The sequence below is a fragment of the Mustela erminea genome, chromosome 6 (genome assembly GCF_009829155.1).
Source record: "Mustela erminea isolate mMusErm1 chromosome 6, mMusErm1.Pri, whole genome shotgun sequence".
In the NCBI taxonomy this organism is placed as follows: Eukaryota; Metazoa; Chordata; class Mammalia; order Carnivora; family Mustelidae; genus Mustela; species Mustela erminea.
In genome coordinates, this window is record NC_045619.1 from 106519407 (window position 1) to 106531948 (window position 12542).

At 36.2% G+C, this 12542-nt stretch overlaps 1 protein-coding gene across 13 annotated transcripts in view; it reads left to right on the forward strand.

The window, feature by feature from the left end:
• The window catches only part of ERC1 (ELKS/RAB6-interacting/CAST family member 1), a 541029-nt gene that overhangs the window by 98191 nt on the left and 430296 nt on the right, over positions 1–12542 (forward strand). The gene's annotated exons all lie outside the window — the stretch shown is intronic.

Below are 12542 nucleotides of genomic sequence, written 5' to 3' on the forward strand. Positions count from 1 at the left end.
AGAATTTCTTCTTTGTTATTTAGGTGCTTCACTGATTTCTATTCTGATTTGCTCTCTTGCATGAGATGGCATTGATTGGTATGTACGCTGGCTTGATGACTTTCTGTGTCTTTTTCTGCCTCTGTTTGATTTCTGTAGACTCATTTTGTTGCTAGAGGGGCACAGAATTTTCTTTGTTACTTATCTCTTAATTTGTTCATAGAGACACACCCAACAAAACCAGAATCAGAGTACCTATTATTTAATTTTAGAATATTACTAAGAGAAAGTAAGTGGTTACCTCAGTTTAGGTGTGCTTATATAAATAGTCCTTGGCAGTAGTAATGGATGTTTGCCCTGTGGTTTCCATGGAAACCTGCCTTGCTGTAAAAGATATGTAATAAAAATCATTTGCTGCCATGGAAGCACAGTGAGAAAGAATGATATAGAGGCATGCTGCAGTATTTTTTTATAGAGAAAACTCAGACTTAAAAAACTCAGACTTCAGCTGACCACTGTGATTGTTAATTTTTCACTTTCCTAAGTAGTGAGTCATTTTGAGAAAGAATAAATGAATTTTTAAAAATTGACATATAATTCCTTACATGTGGTCAGAGACTTCAGCCATTTGGATGGGGAAAAAAAAAAATTTCAGAACTGTGTTAGTGCCAGTCTGAATGAAGTATGAGGAAAGAAATTTTTAAAATGGACTATTCCCCAAACGGCAAAATAACAACTTCAAAAGGATACTTCTAAATTTGAAGTTCTGTGACTTCTCCTTTTGTAAAAATTCTGAAATATTTATTTACAGTGAGGATATTTTATTTTTGATAAAGGGGAAATTCATGATTTTATTACACAATAAATTCACTGTAGATTATTGTAGTAAGGTTAGGAAATAGTTAAGCAAAAATTTAAAACCCCAGGTGTCATTACCTAGCGATAAACTGCTATGTATATGTTTCTAGTCATTTTTTTTTTTAAAGATTTTATTTATTTATTTGAGAGAGAGAGCGGGAGAGAGAGCATGAGAGGAGAGAGGTCAGCGGGAGAAGCAGTCTCTCTGCTAAGCAGGGAGCCTGATGTGGGACTCGATCCCGGGACTCCAGAATCATGACCTGAGCTGAAGGCAGTTGTCCAACCAACTGAGTGACACAGGTGCCCCTGTAGTCATTTTTATTATGTATAGAATCTTCTACATTTCTTTCTCTGAAAAAGATAGAATACCAGGGGTGCCTGGTGGCTCAGTTGCTGGAACGTCTGACTCTTGATTTTGGTTCAGGTCATGATCTCTGGGTTGTGTGATCGAGGGATTTAGCCTGTGTCCCTGGGCTCTGTGCTCACTGGGGAGTCTGCTTGGGATTCGCTCCCGCTACCCCTTCCCCTCTGTGCTCTTTCTCTCTCAAGTAAATAAATAAGTAACTCTTAAGAAAAAGATAGAATACTATCCATTAGTATTGTCTAATACAGCTTTCTGTGATAATGGAAACGTTCTGTATCTGCTCTGTTATAGTAGCCACTAGTTACATGTGCCTATTGAGCCCTTGAAATGTGTTGACTGAGGACCTGAATTTTAAATTCTATTTAAATATAATTAATCCAGAATTAAATTTAGTTAATCAAATGTAAAGTGTCTGCATGAAGCTAGTGGCTGCTGTATTAGTGCAGGTATGCATAATGCAGTGTTGCCAGCTTTTCTTAATAATTTGTTTTGACCACTTTTCTTTTGTTAGGTACCTGTAGAGTACTGTAATTTCTGATGAATTTATAAAGTTCCGTTGCATTTATTTGAATACTTTCTACCACTGAAAATTTTATTTTCATATTAATTTTTCAGTATAATAAAACTGCTTCACTGAATATCCTTAACCATATATCTCTCTACATTGGCTTTTATGTTTAGGATACATTTCTAGAAATGAATTTGCTCAAAGTGGGTGCACATTTTTGAAACTGAGTACTCTTATCTTCCAGAGTGATTACACCGGCTTATCTTCCCAGCAGCATCTAATATGTTCTTAACGATTAATAGGCAACTATGTACACGTTATTCTCTTCAGATTATCAGACTGTAATATTTTAGGAAATTGTTAACCAGGTGCTTTGTCAAGGAACATCCTGAGTTTGTTTCAGTTTGCTTTCAATTTACTTTACTTTATGACCTGACCATAGAACATGGTTAGAGAAGTTGTGGTAATCTTACACACAGTGCAACAGCAGCATCATGAATTTCGAATGTTAGGTTTTTAAGGCTTCTCTTCTGAATATTTCGACCATTGCATATTTATTTATTTAAAAAAAATTTAAGGGGCACCTGGGTGGCTCAGTGGGTTAAGCCGCTTCGGCTCTGGTCATGATCTCGGGGTCCTGGGATCGAGTCCCGCATCGGGCTCTCTGCTCAGCAGGGAGCCTGCTTCCCTCTCTCTCTCTCTCTGCCTGCCTCTTCATCTACTTGTGATTTCTCTCTGTCAAATAAATAAATAAAATCTTAAAAAAAATAAATAAAAAAATTTAAATTGAAGTAGAGTTGACATGCGTTGTTAGGTTGTTTTCAGGTGTACAGTACGGTGATGTGACAAGTCTATACATAATGCGCTTTGCTCACCACAATATTTGCTGCCATTTGTCACCATACAATGCTATTACAATACCATTGACTATTTTTCCTCTGCTGTACCTTTTATTCTTGTTACTTATTCGTTCCATAACTGGAAGCCTGTATCTCCCATTCCCCTTTACCCATTTTGCCCACCCTCCCAACCCATCTCCCCTTTTGTTCTCTATATTTATAGGACTGTTTCTGGTTCTTGTTTTTTCATTTATTTTGTTTTCTAGATTCCATGAATAAGTAAAGTCATGTGATATTTGTTTTTGTCTCACTTATTTCACTTAGCATAATGCCCTCTAGGTTCATCTATGTTGTCATAAGTGGCAAAATCTCACTCTTTTTTATTATGCCTATTTAATTTTGAATTTTGAAGTTAGTAAGTAATGAATAGTGAAGGACTGTGAAAAGCCACACTGTTATTCTGGCAGAGAACCATTAATAACATGGTAAATTTGAAAAACTCTTAGAAAAAAATAAGAATGATCTTTCAAATAACAAGCTCTACAAATATTAAGTCCAACTTATGTACATAATATGTAAAGAAATATAGGCCTTGTCAGTCATACCAACACACAATTCCAGTTGCCATTAGTCACAGCATTATTTTATAGGAGACACAGTCATGGGAATTAAAATTACTCAAGAGCAAGTGGAAATGATTGCTTCAGAAACAAAAGACTTATTTACTTAGAATGAGCAAGCATGAGTTAGGGGGGCTAGAGGGAGAGGGAAAGAAGCAGACTCCCTGCTGAGCATGAAGCCCTGAGTGGGGCTTTATCTCATAACCCTGAGATTGACATGAGTGAAATCAAGAGCTGGGTGCCTAACCAGCTGAGCCACCCAGGTGTCCCTGGAACCAAATATCAAAAAAAAAAAAAATGTTTAGAGTTCTTGTTCTCTCTGTTTCTCCTATTTACCTTCAGGACTTAGACCAAATTTCAGTTCTTTTATGTTTTCCTTGTGCAGCTTTATACATATATGTAGATTAATCAGTCATAGTATATTTATATTTACATGTATGTTTCTTCATTATTCACTTAATTTTTTTGCGTCAAAGATACATTTTCTATTTTTTATTTATTTTATTTTAAAGAATTTATTCATTTAGTTGACAGAGAGTGACACAGCGAAAGTGGGAACTCAGGCAGGGGGAGCAGGAGAGGGAGAAGCAGGCTTTCTGCTGAGCAGAGAGCCCGATGTAGGGCTTAATCCCAGAACCCTGAGATCATGACCTGAGCTGAAGGCAGATGCTTAATGACTGAGCCACCCAGGCATCCCAAAGATACATTTAAAAAAAAAAGGTTTTATTTTATTTTATTTTTTTTGAGAGAGAGACTGCAAGCTGGGTGGAGGAGCAGAGGGCAAGAGAGAGAATCTTAAGCATGCTCCATGCCGAGCACAGAGCCTGACAGAAGGCTCAGTCTCACGACCTTGAGATTGTGACCTGAGTTGAAATCAAGAATTGGTCACGTAACCAACTAAGTTACCCTGGTGCCCCTAAATATTTTATTTTTAAGTACTCTCTACACCCAATATGTGGCTGAACCCACAACACTGAGATCAAGAATCCCATGCTCCTCTTACTGAGCCAGCCAGGTGCTCCCAAAGATACATTTTTTTCTTAAAGTTTACTTTGAAGATTCGTTTATTTATTTGAGAGAAAGAGAGCGTGTGTGCACACATGCACACATCATGTGGGGAGGGGCAGAGGGAGAGAGAGAGAGGGAGAGAATCCTCAAGCAGACTTCTTGCTGAGTGGGAAACCCAACCTGGGGCTCAGTCTCACAACCCTGAGATCATGACCTGAGCTGAAATCAAGAGTCGTAGGTTTAAGGAACTGAGCCAAGCACGTGCCCCACCAAAGATATATGTTTTTAAAAAATCTTTATTTTGCCAGTGTCTAACAAACACACAGTGGATACTTGAGAAATGTTAGTTGAGTAAGTTGAAGTGCAGGAAAAAATTTAAACCTGGATCTTACATATAGGATACCATTTTGAGTTTTTTCCCCCCTGGTGTGACCACTGGGTACTAACACCTGATGAAGGTTTGAAAACAAGTTAAGCCCCAAAGTTAGTTTTGCTTCTGAGTTCAGTTATACATATCATAAATAAAATATTAGCAGATAGAATCAGCAATATGATAAAATGATAAATAAAAGTGATAAATAAAAATGATATTCTGATCAGAAGGGGTTTATTCTAGGAATGGCAGAATGACTCATACATAGTTATAGTTTGTATTAGGTAAAAGGAAAAGAGAACCTTGTGGTATTTGATAGCTGTCTCAAAGATACTAGATAAAATGTTACAAGTATTTTCATTGAAAATGGGACAAAATGAACTAAAAATAAGGATTGAATGTTACTTTTATGGTAAGATTTAAATAAATAATAACATAATAAATGTATATTATAAACATACTTGAAACTAATAGCCATCATCCAGCTTACTGTGACATACTAGAAATGCCCATTGAAGTTAGAAAGTGGTCAGAGATGGTTGTGTTTGTTCATCAGTATTTAACATTATTTTGGAAGTGTTAGGGGGTGCAATTAGATAAGAAAATGGAATAAATAATATCAGTAATGGTAATGGAAAGGAAATGGCTAAATTTTCATTACAGTATCGATGGGAATAGTAATATAAAGATGTTACTTTACCCTAAATCTGTAAATTCAATGTAATCACAATGGGAATGATTTTGAAAGATGCCCTACAGATGTAGTTTATTTGCAAGAACAGTGCAAGAACACTTACTTAAACAGATCATGATGCATGTATTTGAAACCCTGTGTTATTAAAATGTGTGGTATTGGCATAGCAATAGATAGCTAAATCAATGAAACAGAATAGAATTTAGAAATAATGTAGTTTTCAGTACATAATAGATGTTTTGAAATAGTGGCCATTCATTTGGAAAACAATTACATCATGATATCAAATTCTGGATGAAATAAAGAGCTACTTTTTTTTTTTAAATAAAAATACTAGAAGAAAATATAAGTAAAAAATTTTTTATATAATCTTGAGATAGGAAAGAATCTTTTATTGCCATAGCGGAAACCTTAAAGAATTAAATTTGTGTAAACTAGAAAATACAGTTAACAAAAGTTAAAATGATAATTTGGGGTAAAGCTTTGTAATATATGGCTAGGTTAATATATAAAGATTGCTTCTAAAACAATAAGAGGCTAAAGGCCCTTGGTACCATTTTCCTTTCTCATTTATTCTGTTGAGTCTCTGATATATATTAGATCCTGGGATGGTCATGGGGTATCCATTTTTCATGTCAGCATATGTGGTCTTGGCCCTCCTAGAATTTAGAAATCTGATGGGAGACAGTAAACTGATAATTACAAGATAAACTACATGATTGGGTGGTGTCTAATTATGTTGGGGGAGGGGATTTCTGTAAACAGGATAAGCATCTTTGAGGAGGTGCCCCTTAAGGGAGATCTGAAGAAAGATAAGGAGAAAATCTTACTGAGCATTTGGATAAAATCATTTCCTGAAGAAAGGTTAACAGTTTCAAAAGGCCTGATGGGAAGGAATTTTGAGGGAACAAGATGGCTAGAAGGCAAAATTGTTTAAGGTGAAGGCTGGCATCAGATGACAGGTTGCAGAGGTAGCTAGGGCCAAATACCTTCCTTTCATTCATCAGATATTTACTGGGCACTAACCTTGTGCAAAGCAGGGAAATAGCAATGAGCAAAACATATCCTAGAAGACAAAGTACTTGGCTTTATGATCCTTGCAGGAAATGTAGTTGTTATATTCAAAGTGCAAGAAGAGTCCATTCCAATGTTTAATCAAGGGATTGTTAAGATCTGGTCTGCTTGGCACCTGGGTGGCTTAGTTGTTAAGCGTCTGCCTTTGGCTCAGGTCATGATTTCAGGGTCTTGGGATCAAGCCCCACATCGGGCTCTCTGCTCAGCGGGAAGCCTGGTTCTCCTTCTCCCACTCTCCCTTCTTGTGTTCCCTCTCACTGTATCTCTCTGTCAAATAAAATCTTAAAAAAAAAAAAAAAAAGATCTGGTTTGCCTTTTAGAATTTACTCTGGTTGTGTTGAGAATGCATGGGGCAGGGAAGTCTAATAAAGAACTTAACAACTCTAATCTGGGTTAGGTGAGTGGCAACTTGAAATGGCCATTGCATGTTCTGTTACTAGTGGATTAAGAAAGTCAAAAGAATTGTGAGTTGGCAACACCAAGATATCCATAGGTTTTGTTATTTATTGGACTTTGTCCATCTTTAAAAAAAAATTAATATTTCATCAATTATAAGACTCACGGTTTTTCATACTTTAATAATATTGAATTGAGTTAAGTCTTACCCTTGATGGCGTCTTACAGTCTGTCCGCGAGGCAGTAGTCATGCTGGATTTGTTTGCCTGTTCATTATTCACAGTCGTACCTGTTCCTTTTGTTACCACTTTAGTTGAGGGTGTGAGCATTGTTGGTATTTCACATATTAACTTTAATTGTTGATCTATATGTCATCGGTAATATTATGTAGAGAATTGACATTGAAAACAAAGTTACTGGCAAGGGGAAAGCTATAAAAATAGTTCAAAATGATATATAGTTAATCTTGGAAAAAGTAAAAGAACTCTTACAGTCAGTATAAAATACAAATTTTGAATGATAAAGCTTTGTGTCATAATTTATTTGGAGGCATTTCCTCCCTTTCTTTCCATTACATAAAACAGTGGTATGTACTACAATGAACGGCATCTTAAATTTGATGAAGTACTATAACATTAAAATGGCATTCATATCCAGTAGCATTTGTGATTAGTTTTCCATTTTATTTATAAAAATGATCCTGTAGCTAAGAGGTAAATAATTCTCCTAAATAAGAGCCAAAGAAGAAAAAAAAATTTAAATTAAGCATCATTTTTTTTGTACTGAAATTACATTTTTATGGGCATTTATTATTAGATTTTATATTGTTTCCTGTAATACTTTTCCTTTGATTGATAGAAAAATGAAGACATTTATTGAACAAATGTTGAACCACACTTGGGGACTTGGGCATACAGAGTTTTAACAAGCTTTATTAGTAATTGAGTTATATACTAAAGTGTGAGACCCAAGTTTGGGTTCTCAGTCGTTTGGCAGAACATAGCTAAGTTGGCTATGGAATTTTTTGGCTCTTCATTCCATATGCATACCAAACATTATCTTTAGGACAAATAAATATTTCATACCTATATATGCTCTGAATTTTAGAAATGTAGATGCTGTTGTGGTAAATAAAATATAAATTTGTTTTAAAACATTATTATATTCATGCTAGTTTTTGTATTTGTAATATTTCAATCAACAAACCTTGTTAGCATGTTGGGATTTACAGAAATGTTTGAGCTTAAAAGTACTAATATTTGACCAGGTTCTAGGCTAGGAATTCTGAATTTAATTGGTATATCTGAAGAATGCCTGTTTTTGCCATTAGCAGTTGTAAGGTAGAAATAGAGAAGATATGAGGGAAAAAAAAATAAGAGAAAAAGTAGAAACAATAGACAAAACATAGGAAGAATTTAAAAAATTTAAAAAAGAATTAAAAAATAAAAAAATTAGAAGAATTAAGAAGAATTAAATTAAAAAAAAGAATAAAAAAAGTCAAGTTTGCTGCTTTGTGAGTGATTTTGGAAAATATGGACAGTTGCATACCTTAATCAACTTATTCCTCCCCTTTTCCTTGTGTCATTTATGCCCATTTCAAAATTTGACAAGAAGATCAGATTCTCTCAGAGTAATGCCATTATTAGAGGTGGTAAAGGGTTAAGGTCTAATGGTTTCTGACACAGACAACCAGGAGGATTCTTTCTGCTTATTCTCCACATCTTCTTTATTCCTGTCTCCTCTGTTTTTGAGTACAGTAAACCCAGAACTTGTGTGGAGGATTGAATCTGTGAAGGGATCTCACAAGCAATCTGGAACTTCTACCCTTGAACCAAGGGTGCTGGGGTCTGAAACCTGAAACTTGAAAAAAAAGAAATTTCAGACATAAGTACTACTTTTCATTCACAAATACTCCTTTCTCTCAGTTGTATAAGTAAAAGTTGACTTACTTTTTAAAAGAAACTACTAAAAAGAGAAAAATATGAGAATTCCTAACTTGCTTGTTTTCTAACTCGAACTCTTCATTATTCCTTGGTAAATTAATGGCAGAAAAAAGAACACCTTTTCTGTTGTCTACCATAGTTGACAGTATAACAAGATCCAGATAATCCTACCTGTACGTTAATTGTTTTTGAAAGAAAAATTTCAAGCCAAAGGAGTGAAATAGGACTAGCAAAAAAAAAAAATTCTAGTTCCTATATTTATTTGAACAGTACATTCATTTCTATTTCCAGTCTTCTCTCTTTATTTAACAGTGCATGAGTCAGAGGCTTGATGTACTCAGTGGGAAAGGGGAGTTTATCAGCTCACTGACTGGAAGATATGTTCATAGTGAGTTTTAATGTGCAGGCCTTTGAATGGAAATTTGTTACAAGTGATAGGTTTAGAAGTGTCTTAATGGTAAAACTTTGTGTCTTCGAGTGATTTAAAATGCATCCTAGTTCTTTAGCAAAGGAGGATTTTTTTTGTTCAAATGGATTTCGGATTTCTGTTTTCTGTTTTGCTTACGTGCTTATTAGCATTTAAAATAAAATTATTATCATTTAACCTTAAGACATTTGGAGATCTACCTTAGTTGGAACGACGTAGTAAGAAAGAAGTCAGATAAAATTAGTTCACTATCTGAATTGTGAGGTATTTCAAAGAAAGGCAGTTTGAATATTTTCAAGTTGTTACAGAAATACCAAATGAAAAATGTAAAGTATATGTTATAGAATTTTATTAATAGATGAAGATAATTTACAGTTAGCAGGATTCATTTTATTTTTATTTATACTTTTTAAAGGTTTACACTCATTTTATTGAATAATATTATTAAATATCTGCTCTGTGCCCAGTTGATCATCTTGCTTACAGTGTGGAGAATAGATGAAATGTGGACAAACTGGAGGCTCAAGAGGAAGTGGATGAGGTTGCTGTTTTAATGTAACTGAGAGAATGTTGTTGCCTGAACTAATGTGTTTGAGATTTTGTCCTGGATTAGTGTGTTCTGGACTTTACTCTCTTCCTTAATGAAGTGTTTTGCCTTGTGAAAATTAATTGTGGATTGGCTTGATCTTTAGAAGATTTGCTTTTAAATGCTGTTAGGGCTGACATAGATAGCCTTTCCTCTTTCAGGGCTAAATTAGCTTTACTTCTAAGACTTGGCCTTTCTTTTTTTTTTTAAAGGTTTTATTTATTTATTTGACAGAGATCACAAGTAGGCAGAGGCAGGCTCGCTGCTGAGCAGAGAGCGGGATGCGGGACTTGATCCCAGGACTCTTGAAATCATGACCTGAGCTGAAGGCAGCGGTCCAGCCCACTTAGCCACCCAGGCACCCAGACTTGGCCTTTCTGGTGTCTCTACGAAAAGCTTCTGATGTTCTCCTTACTTTGGCCATTTGTAACTAGAGTTTTCCCCAGCCCCATGTGAGTTGAGGTAGTTGCTCAACTCATAGCTCTCTGGTAGTTGTTCTGTCGCTAGTAATTGTTCTTTGTCTGACATTGTGGAGTCTTGCCTTGTGCACATACACTTAGTGTTTGGCCAGAGAACAATGAGACTCAGGGGGACCTGTGTCAGATTAGATATTGCTGCTTTTATGGCTAGCTTCCTTCTCTGTGATATTCTGCTCTGCAGAATTTCCACTGTCTTAGGAGTCTTTTCTTTGATCTGTCTTCTGAGTTGTGTATGACTTGTTTTCTCTATGGGCTTCCTCTCCTTGTTTCTCATACTGAATAGCAAGCCTGGGCCATCGATATTTGATTCTCTTCTTTCAAAGGATCATAGACCTATGCGCTTGTTTTCCAATGTCTGAAAAGTTACTTTGTGCATTTTATCTAATTTTAAAATAGCTCACAACAGGAGGGCCAGTCTTCTATCCATTATGGTTAGATCATGTTGATTTTGTAGAGAGTGAAAAGTAAATGGGAAATTCATTGAAGGAATCAGAGAAGACTAAACTGTTTAATTTGTTGATGCTCTATGGAGATTACCCTGTTGCTCTCTTGAGAATGGACAGAGGAAGTAGAAGGAAACTAATGGCTGTCATAGTAATCTAGGGTTCAGCTGAACTGGAAATGGAGTGAAGTAGAATAATTCAAGATATAGATTGAAGATGGAACAATCCCTGCCTTCTGTTTGAGTTGGTTGTGGGAAATGAAGATCTGGGAAGAATGAGACACTGATGTTTAGCTGTGCCACTGGGAGGATAGTGCCCTTTAATGAGTGGAGAAGACTTAATCTCTCATCACACTTAGCAGATGAGGGGCTAGATTAAGGAAGAGAAAAATCAAGAGTTTAGTGAGGGACAATGTAAATTACCTATTAGACATCTAAACAGAGATATTAAATGGGCAATTCGATAAATGAGTCTGAAATCAGAGGAGAGGGCCTAGGAATTCACTAGTGTTTCAGTTGAATTTTAAGCAATGTTATGCATTAGAGAGTTTAGATGGAAAAGAGAAGAGGTTTTAGTACTTGTAACCTGGTCACTATAGTACTTAGGGGTCTAATTTAGAAGGAAGAACCTGCTAAAGAAATAGAAGGAGCACATGGAGAGAAAGAAGAGTAGGAGAGTGCGGTATCATAATAGTCAAGAGGAAATGTGTATATAGGAGGGAGTGGCCCACTGCTTTGAATGCCTCTGAGAGTTCTAGGAAGGTGAGGACAGAAAGATATCCACTAGATTTGGCACCCTGGAATTCACTGGTGGTGGTGGATGAATTGTTTGAATGGAGAGGTAGAGAAAGAAATAATTAAAATAATTAAAGCAACAGTCTTCAGGGTGCTACTAGGGAGATCAACTTTGGAAGACTGTTGGTATCATCCAGGCAGAATCTCTAGGAGGGCTGGAGAGACTGGGTGCAGAAGTTATATAGCCAAAACAGTCTCCAGTCCATCATGTTCCTTTATGGGTTTGGTGAAGACAGGGCTGCTCTTGGTGCAAGGCGCAGACACGCAGCTTATTTGGCTGCCCCATTGACCCTGCTCACTACCCTTAGAGCTTCTTTCATTCCTGGGACTGGGAGCGTGAGGTTGCTGCTGCTTCTACCACTCATTCTCAGAGTTGTCACTGTTCATGTCCCCAAGTCTTCTGTTTAAAAGATTCTGATTAAAAAGAAGTGATGTATGTGTCTGGTAGGGGAGATTAGGTCTTGTGTCTGGACTTTAACTGCAAGAAAGGCTGGGAAAAAAAAGTATGTGACATTTTTAGCTTTTAATGTGGAAGGAAGACTATTTTAAAATGTGGAATCCCCAAACATAAAAGGGAGATTAGATACCATGGCATGAAAGAGTGATAGATGTCCACTACAAGGTTAGATAAATAGCTTTTCCAGGTTATCCAGGGAAAGGTATGACCGTTGACTTTTGAACAATGAGTTGGGAGCTGACCCTTGTGTAGTCGAAAATCCTCATAAAATGAATGTCTTACTCCCTGGAACTTAACTACTAATAAGCTACTGTTGACTGCAAGCCTTACTGATAACATAAATGGTTGATTTTACATATAGTTTGTATGTTATATGTATTATTTACTGTATTCTTCAGGTGAGCTAGAGAAAGAAAATGTTATTAAAAAATCAGAGGGAAAAAAACCAAAAACAAATCAGAGAAAACACATTTACAGTACTGTATTATATTTATAAAAAAAAATACATGTAAGGGTGCCTAGGTGGCTCAATCGGTTAAGCGTCTGCCTTTGGCTCAGGTCATGGTCCTGGACCCTGGCATGGAGGCCTGTGTTGGGCTCCCTACTCAGTGAGGATTCTCCTTCTCCTGCTCCATCTGCCCTTCCCTCTGCTCGTGGTCTCGCTGTCCCTCTAATAAATATAAATAATAAAATCTTTAAA